We start from the raw sequence: 17330 nt of genomic DNA on the forward strand, positions 1-17330 counted from the left end.
TATTGCTATGATGAAACACCATGATCAAAGCAACTTGGGGAGGAAAGGATTTATTTGGCTCACACTTCTACATCACAGTCCATCTTCATAGGAAGTCAGGACAGGAACTCAAGCAGGGCAGGAACCTGGAGGCAGGAGCTGATGCAGAGGCCATGGAGGGGAGCTGCTTACTGGCTTGCTCCTCATGGCTTGCTCAACCTGCTTTCTTACAGAACCCAGGACCACCTGCCTGGTGTGGCACCGCCTACAATAGTCTGGGCCCTCCCCCATCAACCACTGATGAAGAAAATGCCCTACAGGCTTGCCTAACGTCCAGGCCTATGGAGGCATTTTCATAACTGAGGCTCCCTCCAGTGACTCTTGCTTGTGTTAAGTTGACACAAAACTGGCCAGCACATAGAGCAAGCAGCTAAAGGACTGACAGGCTGAGCAACTGGCAGGAGACCACACTGCAGTTAAAAGCAGAGATGAGTCCACTAGGGATCCCACTGTCCTCAACAATGGGTGCAGGCAAATGTATTTGACAATATCTTTCTGTTTTTATTATAATATGCATGAGTGTGTGTGTGTGTGTGTGTGTGTGTGTGTGTGTGTGTGTGTGTGTGTGTGTGAAGGCTGAAGGCTAACTCTGGGATGTCTATCACCTTTATTGCCCACCTACTTTTTTTTTTTTTTTTTTTTTTTTTGCAGTCTCTCTCAGTGGACCTGGAGATTCTTGTTTCTACAGATGGGCTACCTAGCAAGCCCCCACAATCTGCTTGTCTCTGCTCTCTGTCTCCCCAGCACTGGGGCTGCAGGCATACTCTTCTGCCCCCCAGGTTCTGAGAATCCCAATTCAGGTCCTCACGTTCAATGGCAGGGACTTTACCCACTCAACCACTGCCTCAGCACAGTTGAGGCCACCTTCTAAAACCATCAACATTCACGATGACTGCTTTGGATCCCAGGATCGCTCTTTATGACTAATCCAACCATGACTTCACCCATGTGTCACTGTTTGAAATCAACACCGACTGCTGGGGTACCTTAGTCACCATCTGTGTTTCTTTTTCGGTGAATAACTGACACAAAATGCCGATTCTATGATGTTACCTCTGTTAGCGCCATTAACTCCATTACACCCATTAGCTAATATGACTGCTTAAAGACACAAATAAAAAAGAGAAATTTAAGACAAGGCATCGCATCACGCCAGCTGACATCTTTTCCCACGCCCACTGTGAAGACACCATCACTGCTACTGCATGCTTTTTATAACCTGCTACAGGCAGGAGCTGTATTTCATAAGCACAGATCCTTGGAGTTTATTTAAGTCAGATGACCTAAATACTCTGTGCAATTAAAATAAGACCTGACCTAAGAAAAAAGTCTGAAAAAGGAATCCAATCCACAACATAAATTCTAGACAGTTTACCCTGCAGGGGTTTCCCTGTGATTATAACAGAAATGCATGTGCAGCTCCGACCTCTGACCTCTCAGAAGTCAGTCAGTGTGGCAGTTCAGACTCTACCGAAACAGAAATGCACAAGCACAAGGCACCCAGCATCTTCCTTGTTCAGATACCAAAATCCACGAAGATGAGGCTAACTGGGAGCTGCCAACGTGGTGCTGGGAACTAAATGGCAAGACCAGCAAGAGCCCTGAACCCTGAGCCTTCTCTCCAGGCTCTAGCTGTGAAATTTCTGGAAAGCAAACTGATCACTTTCATCATCTCCTTAGACGTGAGCTTAGAGAAAAGGCCTTTTATTTTTATTTATTATTATTGTGTAGGCACTCGAGGGGGTTCAGAGGTCAACTCTCCGAAGTTGGTTCTCTCCTTCTGGATCTGGAGACTGCATTCGGGTCATTGAGTTTGTGAAGGAGCATTTTAACTCACTGATGTTTTACGTTAAGGACAAAACACTCTAGTTCCTGAGTGCCTGCAGGAACTTAGCTCAGGGCCTGCAGTCACTTAGCAGTCCAAAGAACACCCAGGGCCAGGAGAAACACGTGCCTGGTGCACACGTGTGGCACACACACACATGAGCCACCTCTTACCCAGGCAGATTAGTCCTATCCTGGCAACAAAGTGACCCACTTTTTCTGTTTGGATGCATCTGTAAATAAATGTATCAAGACCTGACCCGGCTTACGGGAAAAGAAAAGATTCCAAGTTCAAGAAGGGATTACTTGAAAATTAAATTTAAACTTGATAAATGGGATGACAACCCTGAATTTTATTAATGGACCCATATACTTTGCTGACTAACATATGAACTAGTGTGACTGACAGTTTCCGCAGGAGCAAGTGTTTGTGACACAGTGCAGTAAGTCTAAAGCTGGACACAAGCAGGACACACAGGGCCACCCATTAGAACAACTGGAGAGGAGGGGAGGGGAGGGCAGGGGAGAGAGTGGCTTTGTGTGGGTGTATACAGAAATGTGTTTTTTAAAACCTAATAGTGAAGCTTCAAAATAAGAACCATTACTACCTGTGAAGAAAAGTTTCAAAAACAATTTGCTGTTTTTATTTACGAGTGAATATGACCGTGTGAGTGTCTGCCACTCATGGCCAGCGCCTGTGAAGGTCAGAAGAGTGCTGGACGCCCTGAAGCTGGAGTTCCAGTAAGTTGTGAGCTGCCTCATGCCAGCCCTCAGAACCAAATTCAGGTCATCTGAAGTGTAACAAGGGCTCTTAACCATTGAGCCATCTCTCCAGCCCCGACTTGTGACACTTTTGAAAAGATAATTGGTCCATTTAGTAACTCCCCAGGAATAGTCTGCTATAACCAGGAGCTTCTGATTCTCCTGTCTCCACCACATAAGTGCCGGGACTATAGGTGCACACCGTGACTTTGGGTTAGGGGTGCTGGAGAGAGGACCCAGGGCATTGGGAATGCACAGCCAACACTGCTCACTGAGCTACAACCCCAGTCTCCCCTAAGTCTTAGGGACACCAACATCACAGTCAACTGGTCTAAAGTCTAAAGGCAAAAACCAAAACATTTACAAAAAAAAAAAAGTTCATGCTGAGGACAGGACATGGCAGAAAGAACTCTTGAATGTTCCCAACCTCCCTAGCCTGGCTTTTAATGTTCTTGTTTGCTTTCTTATTCAGCACACGACTTTAAGTGCCATTTATTGTGCCGTATGCCTTGTGACTAGAGTGGAAGGTTTATTTGAAGGCTACTTAATTGCATTTAAGATCCCTAGAAAGTTAATAAAATACACCCTGCTCTGATATTTGAAAGGCTTATAAACACCCAAACTCCAGTGAAACCAACGTCCTCAAAGCCTGGATTATTAACGCATGGCATCTAGTAAATCCCCTCTAAACTTAAAAAACAAGCTTAAACTCTAATTAAAGCCATGCGAGAAACAACTCCCCATAACTACAGGAAAATTAGTTGCAAAGAAATGTGAGAGGTAAGTGGGGGTGGTGGCAATAAAGGCTCATTTTGAAACTGAAAAAAAGCTCTTATGTAATTGTGATCAAAGGTCAGTATCTTTCGACATTCACTGTGAGTCTGACCTGGATAAAAATCAACTCAAATAAAATTTAGAAAAATAACAGGATATCAAACAATGTGCTAACCCTGTGAAATGCAGGCATACCTGGCAAAAACAAGTAGTGAGCATTATAGGAAATCTCAATTACATTGTTTGTTATGTTTGACTTGAATCCCAAGCGTACTCTCATTCCTCAATACAAATTAAAAATAAACAACTTTTAACAGCACCGATGCCATCTGGGTTACAATGGAAATAATGAGGCATGTGCGATTTTAAAGTTGGGTAAAAATAACGCCGAGCACTCTGACCGCGCCTTTGCATCCCACGCTTCAATTAGACCTGCATCTTGAAACCCACTGATGACCACGGCAAGGTCAGCGAGAAAACTCCACTGGCGGGAGTGAGTCAGGGGCCTTGCTCAACCAGTGCTCAGCCTTTCACAAAGGGCTTTAATTTGCAGGCTGTTGCATCATGGTGATGTTATAATTGCCAAGATAAGCCCTCAACACAGAAAAGGAAACTGTTTCCCAAAGTACAGTGAGCTTGTGTTCACTCTCATTGAAGGGACCCACAGGATGGGGAGGAGAGTGGGCATGGCCGACAGAGCTCCCATCTTTGTGAATCCTGGCCTGGGCTGCTAACCAGGTCCTCCAATTGCCTGTTTTGTAAAATGGGGGTGCTGAGTGGGTCCTCCACCTGCCTTGTTTAGTAACCGCCCTTCTCATTTCTGAGGAATGATCAAGGCCGCCATGTCTGCAAGTTCCAGCCCTTTCTGCAAGGCACTATTCTAGACTGCCCCGGGTACCTCAGTCCCAGTTACTTCAACAAGATCAAGAACCATCAGTGTAAGAGGGCCTGGCGTTAGTTGTCAACCACACAGCTACATGTGCCCTCTACGATGGCGTATGTATACAGGAGCATGTGAGAACAGTCATTGCTGACCAGATGTTCTGAGGCAAGCATCAGCCAACCCCGAGAACACAAGTTAGAGAGTTCCTGGGATCTGGAAAACGTCAACCCACTCCTGCTGTGGGGACTCATCATCTCTCTTCCTTCAGACATTTCCCTAAGACATTAACCCAGTTACTTGGGACGCTGAAGCACTTTGATGTCGTCAAGGATCCCCTTGGAACAGACATCAACAACATACAACTCAGGAGTATTCAGGAACAAAAAAAGATGGATCTTCACAGAGCCAATACCAACCCCATCCTTCCTGTGAGATTCGGGTTCAGTAAAGGAAAGTGAGCCTAGATCTAACCATCCTGAAACATTTATTGAGCTCCTACAAACTGTCCAGCTCCACAGGTTTCACCTTCAAGATTCCCTAGAGGCCAGTGAAGAGCCAGAGGCCTAGGCAGCACTTCCACCTGTCCTTTTGTACCCCCTAAAGCTGTCTCCCGTTGAAGAGGGTCCCTGGGATGTCCCATAGCATCCACTGAAGTTGAATTCCAGGTTTACCATCCACAGAGAGCAGCCTGAGCTGATCACGCCCCAACACCTGGATGCTTCGCATGAGTGACATCAGGAGCCCACCGAGGGAAACCAGCCTCTGGGATGAAAAGGCAGGGAGGTACTTTTACAGAGGGACAGCTGCATCTATGTGGGTGATTTAGAGTTAGGGACACCTGACCATATATATAATCTTGGGCCTTTGATCATACAAACTTTAGATACAAGAAATAATAAAAATGTGGGCTCAACCGGTCACGTTCAAGCAGGGACCCTCTTTTCCATCATGATCAAGACAGCTGTCGCCCATTGGCCCATTGCTATCGCCATTTAGAGGTCTTGCTTTTTCGCTCCATGAATGGAGAAGAGCTTGGATCGGAAATACAACGAAGACTCCAGGAACAAAGGTGTCTGTGGGGGTCGCGCGGCTAGCGGTGCTGCGGAGTGGAGTCTATTCCCTGGCTGCGCCGCCCAGGGCTGCCCCGTCCCGAGGCCCATCTCCGCTGGAGCCTGCGCCCACGAGGCACGCCCGCTCTCCGCTTCAGGCCTCCCGGCTCCGGGCGAGCGCAGCGAAGCGCACAGCGCCCCGCGAGCCTCCGCCCCGCTCCGCGGCCGCGCCCCCCACGCCGCGCCGCTCCCCGGGCCCGCCTCCCGCCGGGTGGGCGGCGCAGCGGGGCCTCGGCGCCGCGAGGACCCCCGCGCCAGAACAAAGGAATGCGGGGAGGGGGCGGGGAGGCGCGCGGGCCACCGCGAGGCGAGTCCAGCGGCTGCCCAGGGGCGCGTCTTGGGCCGAGGTCCCCGCCTGCCACCGCCAGGAGCGTGCCCGGTCCCTGGGTCGGGAGCGAGGGGAGCAAGGACGCTTGATGGAAGGCGGCGCTGCAAAACCCCCACCCCCCGCAGGCCTGGGTCTCCCACCCCAGCCCGCAAAGTGGGTCGGGGGACCTAGCGCAACTGCAGCGTCTTGGAAAACGGCTGAAATAGGGGTAATGATATATCCCAAGTGTCAATATCTACAATGTGTCCACCCCTGTAATTCAATTATGTAAATACTACTCTAAGAAAAATGTTATCCCAGACACTATTAAATACGTATATTCATACATCATTACACTAAGTAAGAGTCCGGGAAGAAATTTAATATCCAGATACTTAACATATTCATCTATCCTCAATGAATAAAACTAGGTTACACAGGCAAAAATACAATCTACTAACCTATATAATGCTTCCCATAACTCATATCTGATCTGGGGGCGGGGGGGGTGGAAATTACGATGCGAAATAAATACTTCTGACCTCATTAGCCGTTGTTATTTACAAAAGCCTGAGAGAAGATGACTCTTGGCCATTCCCTGCTGGCCTATGAGCGCAGCAGTTCCTCCAAAGTGTCCTTTAAAATGATAAATGGGGCCCCGCGTTCAGCAGCAGTCACTGGGCGCTGCGAAATGCCTTCCTAAAAATACAGTCTTATCAGAGGTCTTGGAAGGCTGGAGTTAAAAAACTACAGCAAATGGCCTTGAGCTTGTATTTGCACACAGCCCTGGAGACACCAGAAATAGCACCGAGGCCACGATTGTTAAAATGTGATAGGGCTAAATTTAGAAAGACGTACATTTCATTTAGGGCAAAAGACACACATTTGGCAAGCATGGGCTAAGTCAAAGCTTAGTCGGTTGTCACTTTCCGGCTTAAAATATCCTTAAAAAGAACCAACAAAAACCGCTGTTGATAGTGACATTCTTAAACGCTGAGATTGCCCTACTTTCTTTGTGGCACGATTATAAAATCACGTAATTAGCTCTGTTTCTATGCTCAACAGCCAGCAAATTCGGCAGTTACATAACCTAACATTTCCAGGAATCTATTAATGATCTGTCTTGTGGTGTCTGAAAAAAAAAAAACCCACCAATGATGATAAGGTGAGAGAAAAAAGCGGATGGAACGGAACGCATTCCAGTTGGGAAAGTGGGGAGACAAACGTCACAATGGCTTGTCCTGGTCTTAAAAATAACACCTCGAACATTTATAAGGAGCCCTCCTCCCACGCGCGCATCAGTATCCAACACTAGGAATTCTCCTTTCTTAATAATGAATTCCGTAGGCTCGTTTTACAAAACATGCTTATTTGGGACGATACAGAGGTACCAACAAGGATCTAATACCCAACGCTGCGCTAAAATGACCAAATCATTGCGCATATTCCCATATCAGCTCGTCCTCGGTGCCCACGTTTCACCTCGGGCCCATTATGCAATGTAAGAAAGGACACATCCCTCCACCTTCCCCAGGGCTCGTAAAACACGCTGACGACAAACAGGGTGGAAAAACGTCGGTGCAGACACAGCGCTTGACACAAACAAACGCCGCGCAGGCATCTCCGAATGCCGTCACCGTTCGCACTCCCAACCCTCCTCCTAAGCAAATCAAGACGGGTCCCCGTGACTCAACCCTCCCCTTTGCGGGCCCAGAGAGGGGACCAGCACGGAGAGACCCCGGAGAGCAGGGCACGTCGTCTGGCTGCTAGGGGAATCGGCCTCCGCTCCGCCTCCCCGGCGCGCTCTTCTCCACCGAAACATCAATTTTCCTGAAATCCGGAGACATTATGCAATAGCGGGGAGGGGGAGGGAGCGCGCGGCAGCCAGGGCTACGTGCCGGCGCCAGGGCGCTGCAATCAAAGCAGCTACCTTAAGGTGGCGAGTCCCCCTCCTGCCAAGGCAGCAAAAGTTTATGTAATGCATGCCCCGCGCACACACGCCGCCTCCCGCCATCCTGCGCCCGCGCCCGCCCGCGTCCCGCGCCCCACGCCCGCCGGCCGCGCGCTCCGAGAGCGGGCGCGGAACGAGCCGGGCCCCCCGGGCCGCCGGTGGGCGGAGCGCTTTACCGTGGTTCTGCTCCCTGGCCCGTGACGGGAAGAAAGGGCGTCCGGGACCCGGCTGGCTGCGCCGGAGCGCGATCCGGGCTCCGCCGGGCCCTCAGCGGGCGGTGGCGAGGGCGCGGCGCGGGAGACTGGCGGGCGCGCCGGGTCCGCGGGCACCGTGGCCGCGCCCGAGAGATGTGTGTTAGTAGGTCAGTTCCGAGCGCCGCGCTACGTCGCCGCCCGCCAGCCCCGCCGTGACGGGCGGCCGCCGCCCCAATCGCCGCGCCCGCGCCCGCCCCCGGCCCGCAGCCACTGGCCGCGCCGGCAGGGGCGGGCTCCCCCGCCGCCCCGCCCCTGCCCGCCCGGTCCCCTCCGCCGCGGCGCCACCGCCAGTCCGCGTCCTTCCCTGGCCGCGGTCGCAGCTGCTCTCCGCTGTCCGCGGGGACCCACGCTGAGCGCTGCGTTGCGCAACGGGACGCACCGCGGAGCCACCGGGGCGCGCCTGGGAGGAGCCCGAGACCCCTTGGCCTGTTGCCGGCCGCGCCCTCCGTGGCCACTGCGCTCGCTCAGTTCACCTTTTTTGTTTGTTTCCCCGAGAGCCACAGCGGGCTGGGCTACCTGTTGCCAACAGAACCCCGGGCGAGGGCTGCGGGGACCCGGGCGTGGCGGAGACCTTGGGCTCCTTCTGTCCACCGTCCCCCCCGAGACCGGGAAGGGGCGCGGCGGCCGGGATGAGCTGCGACCGAAATGTCCCGCTCCTCTCCCGGCTGTTGCCCTGCTGCCTGTGAGCTTCGTACACAAACACCGCCCCTGGCACAATTAGGGCGAAGACGACCCCATGCGAAGTAGTTGCGTAACACGACTGGGAAACCAGGCTGGATGCGGTCGGTCTGAGTCCCCAACCACGTGGAGAGGGGGCGGCTGCCTCAGAGGACCTGAGGGTCTGCGGCCCGGGTGCGCCCGACTGGGACGCCCGGGGCCCGGGCTCGAGCGAGCCATAGAGGGCACTCCACGAAGGATCTTGACCTGGTAGCTCCTCTGTCCTTTCTGTCCCCCAGTGAACACTCCAGTTCCCCCCGCCCCAATCCCCGGGCTGTACAAAAGACATAAGCAAATGGGAGACGGGGCATCTGGCGGCATGTTCTTAAGTCAGTCACCAGGTTGGGTATTGTAAAGGAACGTGGCATACACACCCCGCGTTTACAGACACGTAAGATTAGTGCCGGCCTTGGCAAAGGGAGCCATATTCCTGACAGTGACGCACGCGCTTGCCCAAATACGGAATGTGGCAGGTGGCGAGGTCCTTGAGCGGTCTCCTGCTCTGCTCGGACTGTAGGAGCTGAGCTCGAATGGCGCTCTCTCTCTCTCTCTCTCTCTCTCTCTCTCTCTCTCTCTCTCTCTCTCTCTCTCTCTCTCTCTCTCTCTCTCTCTCTCTCTCTCAGAAAGCAACACCCCAAGGTAAAAAGCGAAGTGCGGGTCTCCCACCCAGAACATCTCACTGAGTGGGTCTCTTTCCATCTACCCCAGACACACGTTACAACATTACAAACATAATCTCGGAGGCACACATAGTGCTAGTTTAATTACCTTTCACCAGTTGGACTTTTGGACGCCTACACAGGGCAATAAATGACGGGGTCTACACCCTTTAACCAATAAGCTCCCACCCCCAGCCCCGCAACACAGATAGGCGATATAGTAAAACTTTCTCAGGTGCTGACCAGTTCAGGAAACAAACCGCCCTTTTACATGTTTATTTTGAAGAACTGACCGCCTTGGTGTAAACGAATCTTGATTTAGTTAATCGATTCCACTTTTCTCAAATTTACTGATGTCATAGGATCCCGAAGTAGGTAGAATAAAGAGTAACATTTCCACAAAAAGCCAATTGAACTTGCCTGACTCACCGGAGGCTGACAGCGGAGGAACCGACGCTCTGACCCCCGAAGCTGTTCCTTAGACTAAATTTTGAAATCTGATGCCTGTCTTCATTCCCCCGGGCAGTTTACACTACGCCTCCACCTCATTTGTGCTTCCGTCATTGTCATCTAACTTGGAAATCAGAGGAAGTGTAAAAGATGCATCTGATACCAACTTGGAAAATAACTTTTTAGCGCCCCCTGGTGCTCAGGAAACAGCTCGGCGAGGCTGCGGAGGCTCCATCCCCAGGTCTGGGTGATGGTGTGTCCAGGGTTACACCCTGGAGAGTCCACCTAGTGGGCAAGTGCTTGCAATTAATTGAACTGGAAGAAAATTGAAAGATGACCCTGGGGCGGGAGGACTTTCCCCAAGCCGCCAGTATGCTGATTTCAGAACAGGCTGAATTAGGGTCTTCTGAGGAGCGAGAGGAAAGAGGGACCCGATGCAAGTATGAAGTCTAAAGTTGAGGGATTTTTTGGAAGTGCTGGGGCTTGAACCCTGGGCGTACTGCATGCTAATCAAGTGCCTTATGGGCTGAAACTCAAAAAAAAAAAAAAAAAATCATTACTCTAAGCAGTTGGTTTCTCTTAGAGCTGGAATTGGGTTGTATGGATGCAGAAGCCACGGAGAGGTGACCTGGGCCGGCAGAAAACGATCACCAATGGCATCGTTTCCAGTGTTCTACAACTGGAAAATGTAAACGGTATAAGCTGAGAACAGTGAGAATGTGACTTCCTGAGGAAAGTTTCGGGCATGTCCAATTGGAAGGGCCAGACGGCTTAGATCTAGAGGGGCTCCCCTTTGTTGTGGTGCTGGGCATTGAACCCAGGCCTAACCCCAGTTAGAAAACCTGAGTCCAGTGTCAGAAGCTTTCGCCCTGGCCCTTGCTAGACCTGGTTAGTTACATCCAGGTACTTTATGGGGGTTCAGGAGGTGAGTTACCTGTGGCCTGTGACACAAGAGAGAAAATGCCTTCGTTGTGTTTCAAAAGTTGACATTAAAAAACCTGTGTGTGTGTGTGTGTGTAATATCCTGCTTTCAATGTTGGCAAGGAATTAATTTTTTTTGAAGTGAGGCTGGTGAGATGGCTTAGTGGATAAAGGCGCTTGTCACCAAGCCTGACACCTAAGTTTGAGTTCCAGGATTCAAAAGGTGGAAGGGAAGAGCAGAGCCATTAGCATTATCCAGTGACATCCATGCTCTGTGACATGGATTTGAGTGAGTGCGCGCGCGCACACCCACACCATAAATAAATAAATAAACGTAATACATTTAAAAACAAATAAAACATTGGGCCAGGATGTATCTCAGTTGGTAATGTGCTTGCCTATCACGCACAAAGCCCTGGGTTCAATTCCCAGCACCATGTAAAAGATACATGGTGGTGCATGCCTGGAATCCCAGAACTCAGGAGGTACAGGCAGCAAGAACAGAAATTCAAAGTCATTTTCAGCTATAATATCAGCTCCAGGCCAGCCTGGGCTATATGAAACTCTGTTTATAGCTTAGTGAATGAATGAATGAATGAATGAATGAATGAATGAATGAATGAATGAGTTGGTCTAGGGCTTATCTGGCTGGAGCCTAGAGATGGAAAATGAAGTCCTATGAATATGACGGTCACAGGGCTGACTGACAGGCCAGTGTCAAACCAAGTCTGAAGCTCCATCACTCTGCTTTGTGGACCAGATTTCTGAGTTTCTTTGTGGAAAAGTTTCATTTGCTATGTACCCTTGGATGACTACAGCCCTCATTTGGTGACCATGGCCAGTGTCACCACCTACCACTGTACTGTGTTTATTGATCCTCTAGTACCTTTTGCTTATTTTTAATTTTTAAAAGATGTATTTATTTTTACTTAATGCATCTGAGTGTATGGCCTGCATGTATGTCTATGTACCACATGTGTCTGGTGACTACAGAAGCCATCAGAGGGTGTCCAATCCCCTGAGACTGGAGATGATTGTGAGCTGCCAAGAGCATCTGCTAGCTGAACCTGGGTCGTCTGGCAGAGCAGTCAATGCTCTTAACTGGTGAGCCACCTCTCCAACCCTCTCTCATATCTTTTAATTAAGCTTTTCGAGGCACAAGTTCACACAGACCCGCAGGTTGTCATTGCTTATTTGTTTTCAGTTACTGCTTTGCAGTGAGGGCTGGTGTGCTGCCCACCAACAAGTGGTCTAACATAGATAGCATTTCTGCTTTGACTTTTGGATTCCTTTATCTCACCAAGCAGTGACTCTTTTCACGCCTGAGTATGAAGCTGAAAAGAGCCGCTGTCCCCTAGCCTCTCCCCACCTCCTCCCACCCAGCCACCTCCACCCCTGCCAGACTCCTGCTGTGTGGTTCCATCATCCAGATGTACACAAAATATGCCTGGCCTAATTCTCCAAAAACTGGTTTGCCGGTTTTGTTTTGGGGGAGGAAATTGTGTAATAGAAGAGGGTCAAATATCAGCCCATAGAGATGGAATGGCTTTAGAGCATGAGGAGCAGAAGGTGAAATAACTGTTCAAGCTAAGAAAGAAAGGTCTCTACGTTGGCTACAAGTTCTCCCCAGAGGAGAGCAGCTGAGGGTTCGAACGCATTTCAAAGGCGTTCCAAATGACTCAGGGAAATGTTGTAAGCATAGTATTGCAAAAAAACGGAAGCATGTCTTCAAATTGAGCCGCACATGGCGCACATGTCAGTCACTGCCTGTTTCCCTGCTCATTCAGATTGAACGACAGATGTGGGTGATGGTGCAGGAGGAGGGGGACAGACCCCAGGGAACCGAGGAGCCAGGGGCTCCGTTAAAATGGTCGGGACTTTGGAAACAGCTGATGGCATCCATTGCAAAACATTGTTGATGGAGCAAGCCTTGTGGCAGCAGTTGACAACTGGGACAGAACTAGGTCTCAAGGACATGAAATGTACAGTTGTGAAATGTGTTCTAGCAGAAATCACTTTACCAAGAATAAGGGCTGACACATCCACTCTGCGAGACAGCTCAGACCAAGAAGGTGCAAAGCTTATCTGAACATTTCTGTGAAGTCCTACCCAGAGTGCTTTACTGGAAAGAGATACCGCTGCCAAGCAGAGGCCTGGGCTCTAGAATGTTCTGTACCCTGGTCTCACCTAGGGGGCCGCTTTATGTCACTGAGGGTCTGTTCTGTCATCTAGCCCTGCAGGAGTAGAAACAGGAGCTGCAGCAGAAACGCTCCTCCTGCTCCGGCCCCTGCCAGTGTTCCACAGGGAGACGGCAGACATGGGCTTTGCAGGGAAGCTCCTCCAGGTGGGAGCCTCCTAAGTTCACACCCCTCCCACTGTCTCTGTTCCACTGCACACCAGCAAGCTCAGAGACAAAGCTGTCTTCTGCAGTTTGTCTCAGTGAGTGTTGAAGACCGGTACTCTGGTAAATGCTCTCAGAAGCCAGGAAGCTGGGTGCTTGACCACACTTCTGGGCTTCTGAGAAGTTTCCAGTCTCATAGGCTCTGAGAAGCTCTGCAGAAGTTCATGTTCAGCTACTGTTGCTCAAAGTCAATCACACCTGCCACACATACTCGGGGGCATCAGCTGCAGACTAACACACATGCTATAGACACACACACACACACACACACACACACACACACACACACACACACACACGGGTATCAGCTGCAGATCATCAAACTTGCTACAGTCACACATATTCAGGGTTTAGCTGGGACGATCATGCATGCTACAGTCACATACATTCTGGGACATTAACAGCAGACAACTCTACAGTCACACATACTTGAGGACATCTTGCCAGGCTGTGTACTGTCAGAATGACCAAAAATCAGGCTCTCTGTTCATCACCAAAGGACACAGGCAGCAGGGCCCAGCGGTGGTTGCAGAGATGGAAGCCCCTGCCTCCATTAACTTACCAGCCTATGGCTGTGGCAGGATACTTTCCTCCATTGCCCTCTGCCTCAGTTTCCCTTTTTGGTAGTCATAAATGATAATAATATTGATCCCAACATGTTTTGAGAATAAAATCACCAAGGTTGCCCTTGGTTAGGAAAGGGCTTGAAACACAGACTGGCATGTGTTAGGGATTCCTACCCTTAGCTCAAACAAAGCTCAGTCTGGGACAGGGGCACAGTTTAGCTTGCCTGCAATGTACGAGGCCTTAGTTTGACCCTCAGCACTGAAATAAACTGTTGTTATGGCTCTCACCTGTAACCCTAGAACTCCGTAGACAGAGGCAGGAGGAGCTAGAATTCAAGGTTATCCTTTGCTAGACAAGGAATTCTAGGTCAACTTGAGTTAGAAATCTTGTTTAAAAACAAACAGAAACACAAACAAAACCCAGTCTTCATCGGGGAAACTACATTGTCAGACATGACATGCATACATGCATATATAATTTGTGTGTGTGTGTGTGTGTGTGTGTGTGTGTGTGTGTGTGTGGTGTGTGTGTGTATGTGTGGTATGTGTGATGTGGTGTGTGTGTGTGTGTGTGTGTGTGTGTGTGTGTGTGTGTGTGTGTGTGTGTGTGTGTGTGTGTGTGTGTGTGTGTGGTGTGTGTGTGTGTGTGTGTGTGTGTGTGTGTGTGTGTGTGGTGTGTGTGTGTGTGTGTGTGTGTGTGGTGTATGTGTGTGGTGTGTGTGTGTGTGTGTGTGTGTGTGTGTGTGTGTGTGTGTGTGTGTGTGTGTGTGTGTGTGTGTGTGTGTGTGTGTGTGTGTGTGTGTGTGTGTGTGTGTGTGTGTGTGTGTGTGTGTGTGTGTGTGTGTGTGTTGTGTGTGTGTGTGTGTGTGTGTGTGTGTGTGTGTGTGTGTGTGTGTGTGTGTGTGTGTGTGTGTGTGTGTGTGTGTGTGTGTGTGTGTGTGTGTGTGTGTGTGTGTGTGTGTGTAGACTAGCTAGACACTGCCAGGTCCTCCTTCAATTCCACTGAACAAGTGAGTGTCTATGACTACAAGACAGCATCCCAGAAATAACAGGGGTGTCAGGTCACTGATTATTCCATTTATTGAACACCTTCTAAGTTTCAGGAATTCCTAATCCCTGCTACAGCCAAAGACCTCATTCTTCCTTTCCTTTGACACACTCTGGGCAAGCCAGGCTCATCGATTTGTGGGAGAATGGGGAGTGATGGTGGATTGAAATCAAACCCAGATGACGCTCACAGTGTGATAACAGTCACTCGAAAGCACAGGCTATGTTCCAGCTGTCAGAGGAAAGACAGCTTTTAGCCCATGGCAGGGAACAGAGCACTTCTTGAAGGGGAAGAGTTTGTCTGAAGTTTTAGAAGTGGGTGCAAGATCATGAATGGGACACACATCACCAGTCCTAGGGGCGAGTGCCTTCACTCGCTGAACCATTTCAGTGGTCCCCAATTGAGCTTTTTAATGACCAATGTCACATGTACAGTAAGAGTCAGTTTAGTGGCTCTGAGGTTGGGGCTCAGTGGCTGAGTGCTTGCCTAGAACTCATAAGGCCCTGGGCTCCAGCTCCAGCTCCAGAGAATAAATAAAAGAAATACTGTAGGGACTTGGCCGGGACTCTGAGTGACACGAAATCCTGAAGTTTCCTCATCTGAAAAGCAGCAGAGTAGAGCTGCACACACAGAGTCTGTGCTTCAGCTCTGTCTGTAGAAGAGCAATGGTAAGAAGCGGCCCAGGCAGCCACAGCAAGCTCACACCCTCATCAGGACATCCCGTGTAATGAGGACTCCCACCCTTGCCACTCCGCAGACAGGCAATGGGTGTGTCGAGGAAGCAGGCTCAGCTCTGGGAGTTGTGCATTGCTAGTGTGAAGCCCGCATCCTTCCCAGGGAAGCCCTGCTAGGAAGCATCTTAGCTGGAGTCAGACAGGTGTGCCCCGGGGTCCAGCAGTGCTGTATCTCAAAATGCAGTGTCCCCACTGGCTTTGCAAGTTTAGTCTCCAGCTAGTGGCAGTGTTGTGGAACCTTTAGGTAAGGAGCCTCGCTGGAGGAAGTGGGTTGCTGTGGGTGGGTCTGAGGTTTGATAGCTCCGGCCAACTTCCTTTTCACTCTCTCTGCTTCCTGACTACAGAGCAGTAATGACCAGGGCCTCAGACTTCTGCCACCATACCTTCCCGCTGTGGTGAACTCGTATTCTCTAAAACTAAGTCAAAAGAAATGTTTCTTCCTTTACATTGCTTATTGCCAGGCATTTTATCATGATAACAAGTAAAGTAATGAATTCAAGTAAGTTGGCCAAAGCTGAGACCACATGAACCTCCCCATGGTTACTAAATAAGAAAATGGCCCACAGACAGATCTTATGAAGGCATTTTCTCAATTGAGGTTCCCTCCTTTTGGACGACTCTAGCTTGTGTCAAGTTGACATAAAACTAGCCAGGACACTTGGGTTGTGTCAAGTTGCAGCACAACTCTCCTGGAACCCCTTAGGTTCAGGAATCCCAGGCCTTACTACCTGCCCTCCGAGCAGCCATCTTGGAGCCTTAATGTCTCCAATCACCGCCAGCAAGTCTGACTCTGGGGCTTTCATCTGGGCTTTCCATAAAATCTGCAGCAAGCTGGATTTTATAGACCCAGAGCAGATAGGACACTTCCTGTCCCCAGGAACTTATGCCAGGACTAGGTGTCATTTTCCTCAGGAACCACAGAGCATCACCAGACGAATTGTGAGCAACAGAGGCAGAACACCTCAGCGTCTTGGGGAGGTCTGGTCAGCAAGGTACCAAATTCCCTGGTCCTAGTGTTTTCCTTCCTCTGTGCCTCCCCTCCCCCCTTCCCATCCTTCTTGCAGTTCTGGGACCAGCCCTCCCTGAAGTCCTTTATGATTCCAGCTCCCATTTCTGGGAAACCTAGGCCCAACCAAGTTCTTTCTCTTCCTGAAAACAGATATCAAACTCAGCTCCATTGTTGCAAATTCGTTTTCTGATAAGGAACCCTTCACTAAAAGCAGCAGACAGAGCGAGGCCCTTCAGTCTCGCAGGGAGACACTGTCAGTGTTGGGGACTCCTTCCTGACTTACCTTCTTGTCAGGGCTGAACTCTGCTGTCACAAGGCTTATAGTGTTGTGGGCCCAGCACAGGGGAGGCAGACACAAGAGGAACATGGAACTCACTGGCCAGTCACTCTAGCTGGTCAGTGAGCTCCACGTTCCAGGATTGTCTCCAAAACCAGCTGAGGAAGATGCCGGTGTTGACTTCTGGCCTCCACATGAGCACGCCAGGTGCAGGCACCCACACTTGTACACTCATGTGCACAGGCACGCACCCCTCCCCCCCACACACACTGAAAAGACTAGTGCTTCCTAAAGCACAGAGGAGAGGGTGTTGGGGAGGGCTTTTGTTTTTGGCTGTGATAACCTAGCTGGGCAGTAGTAAGATGTGATAGTGAACATATTTTAATGTGTCAAAAGGAAGGTCTGGATAGAGCAGACTAAAAGAAAGGTGACTTTTCTTTTTTCAAGACAGGGTTTCTCTGTGTAGCTTTGAAGCCTATCCTGGCACTCGCTCTGGAGACCAGGCTGGCCTCGAACTCACAGAGATCCGCCTGCCTCTGCCTCCAGAGTGCTGGCATTAAAGGTGACTTTCTTGCTGGTGAAAAATCATCTACTTCTACTATTGGCTGTTTGAAGAACATACATATGTGTGTATGTATATAGCTG

General features: G+C 50.1%; 1 protein-coding gene across 2 annotated transcripts in view; it reads right to left on the reverse strand.

Annotated features, from left to right (window-relative positions):
• Positions 1 to 9800, reverse strand: part of Nfil3 (nuclear factor, interleukin 3 regulated) — a 16137-nt gene extending 6337 nt beyond the window's left edge. Inside the window, exon 1 of one of the 2 annotated variants that reach the window (XM_027409893.2) lies at positions 9709 to 9800. The gene's annotated coding sequence lies outside the window, so the exon portion shown is untranslated. Of the gene's footprint in view, positions 1 to 7825; positions 8040 to 9708 lie in introns of those variants that run through there. The other variant, XM_027409892.2, reaches the window with a different exon arrangement.
• Between the last annotated feature and the right edge of the window lie 7530 nt (positions 9801 to 17330).

Source organism: Cricetulus griseus, chromosome 3 (assembly GCF_003668045.3).
Source record: "Cricetulus griseus strain 17A/GY chromosome 3, alternate assembly CriGri-PICRH-1.0, whole genome shotgun sequence".
In the NCBI taxonomy this organism is placed as follows: domain Eukaryota; kingdom Metazoa; phylum Chordata; class Mammalia; order Rodentia; family Cricetidae; genus Cricetulus; species Cricetulus griseus.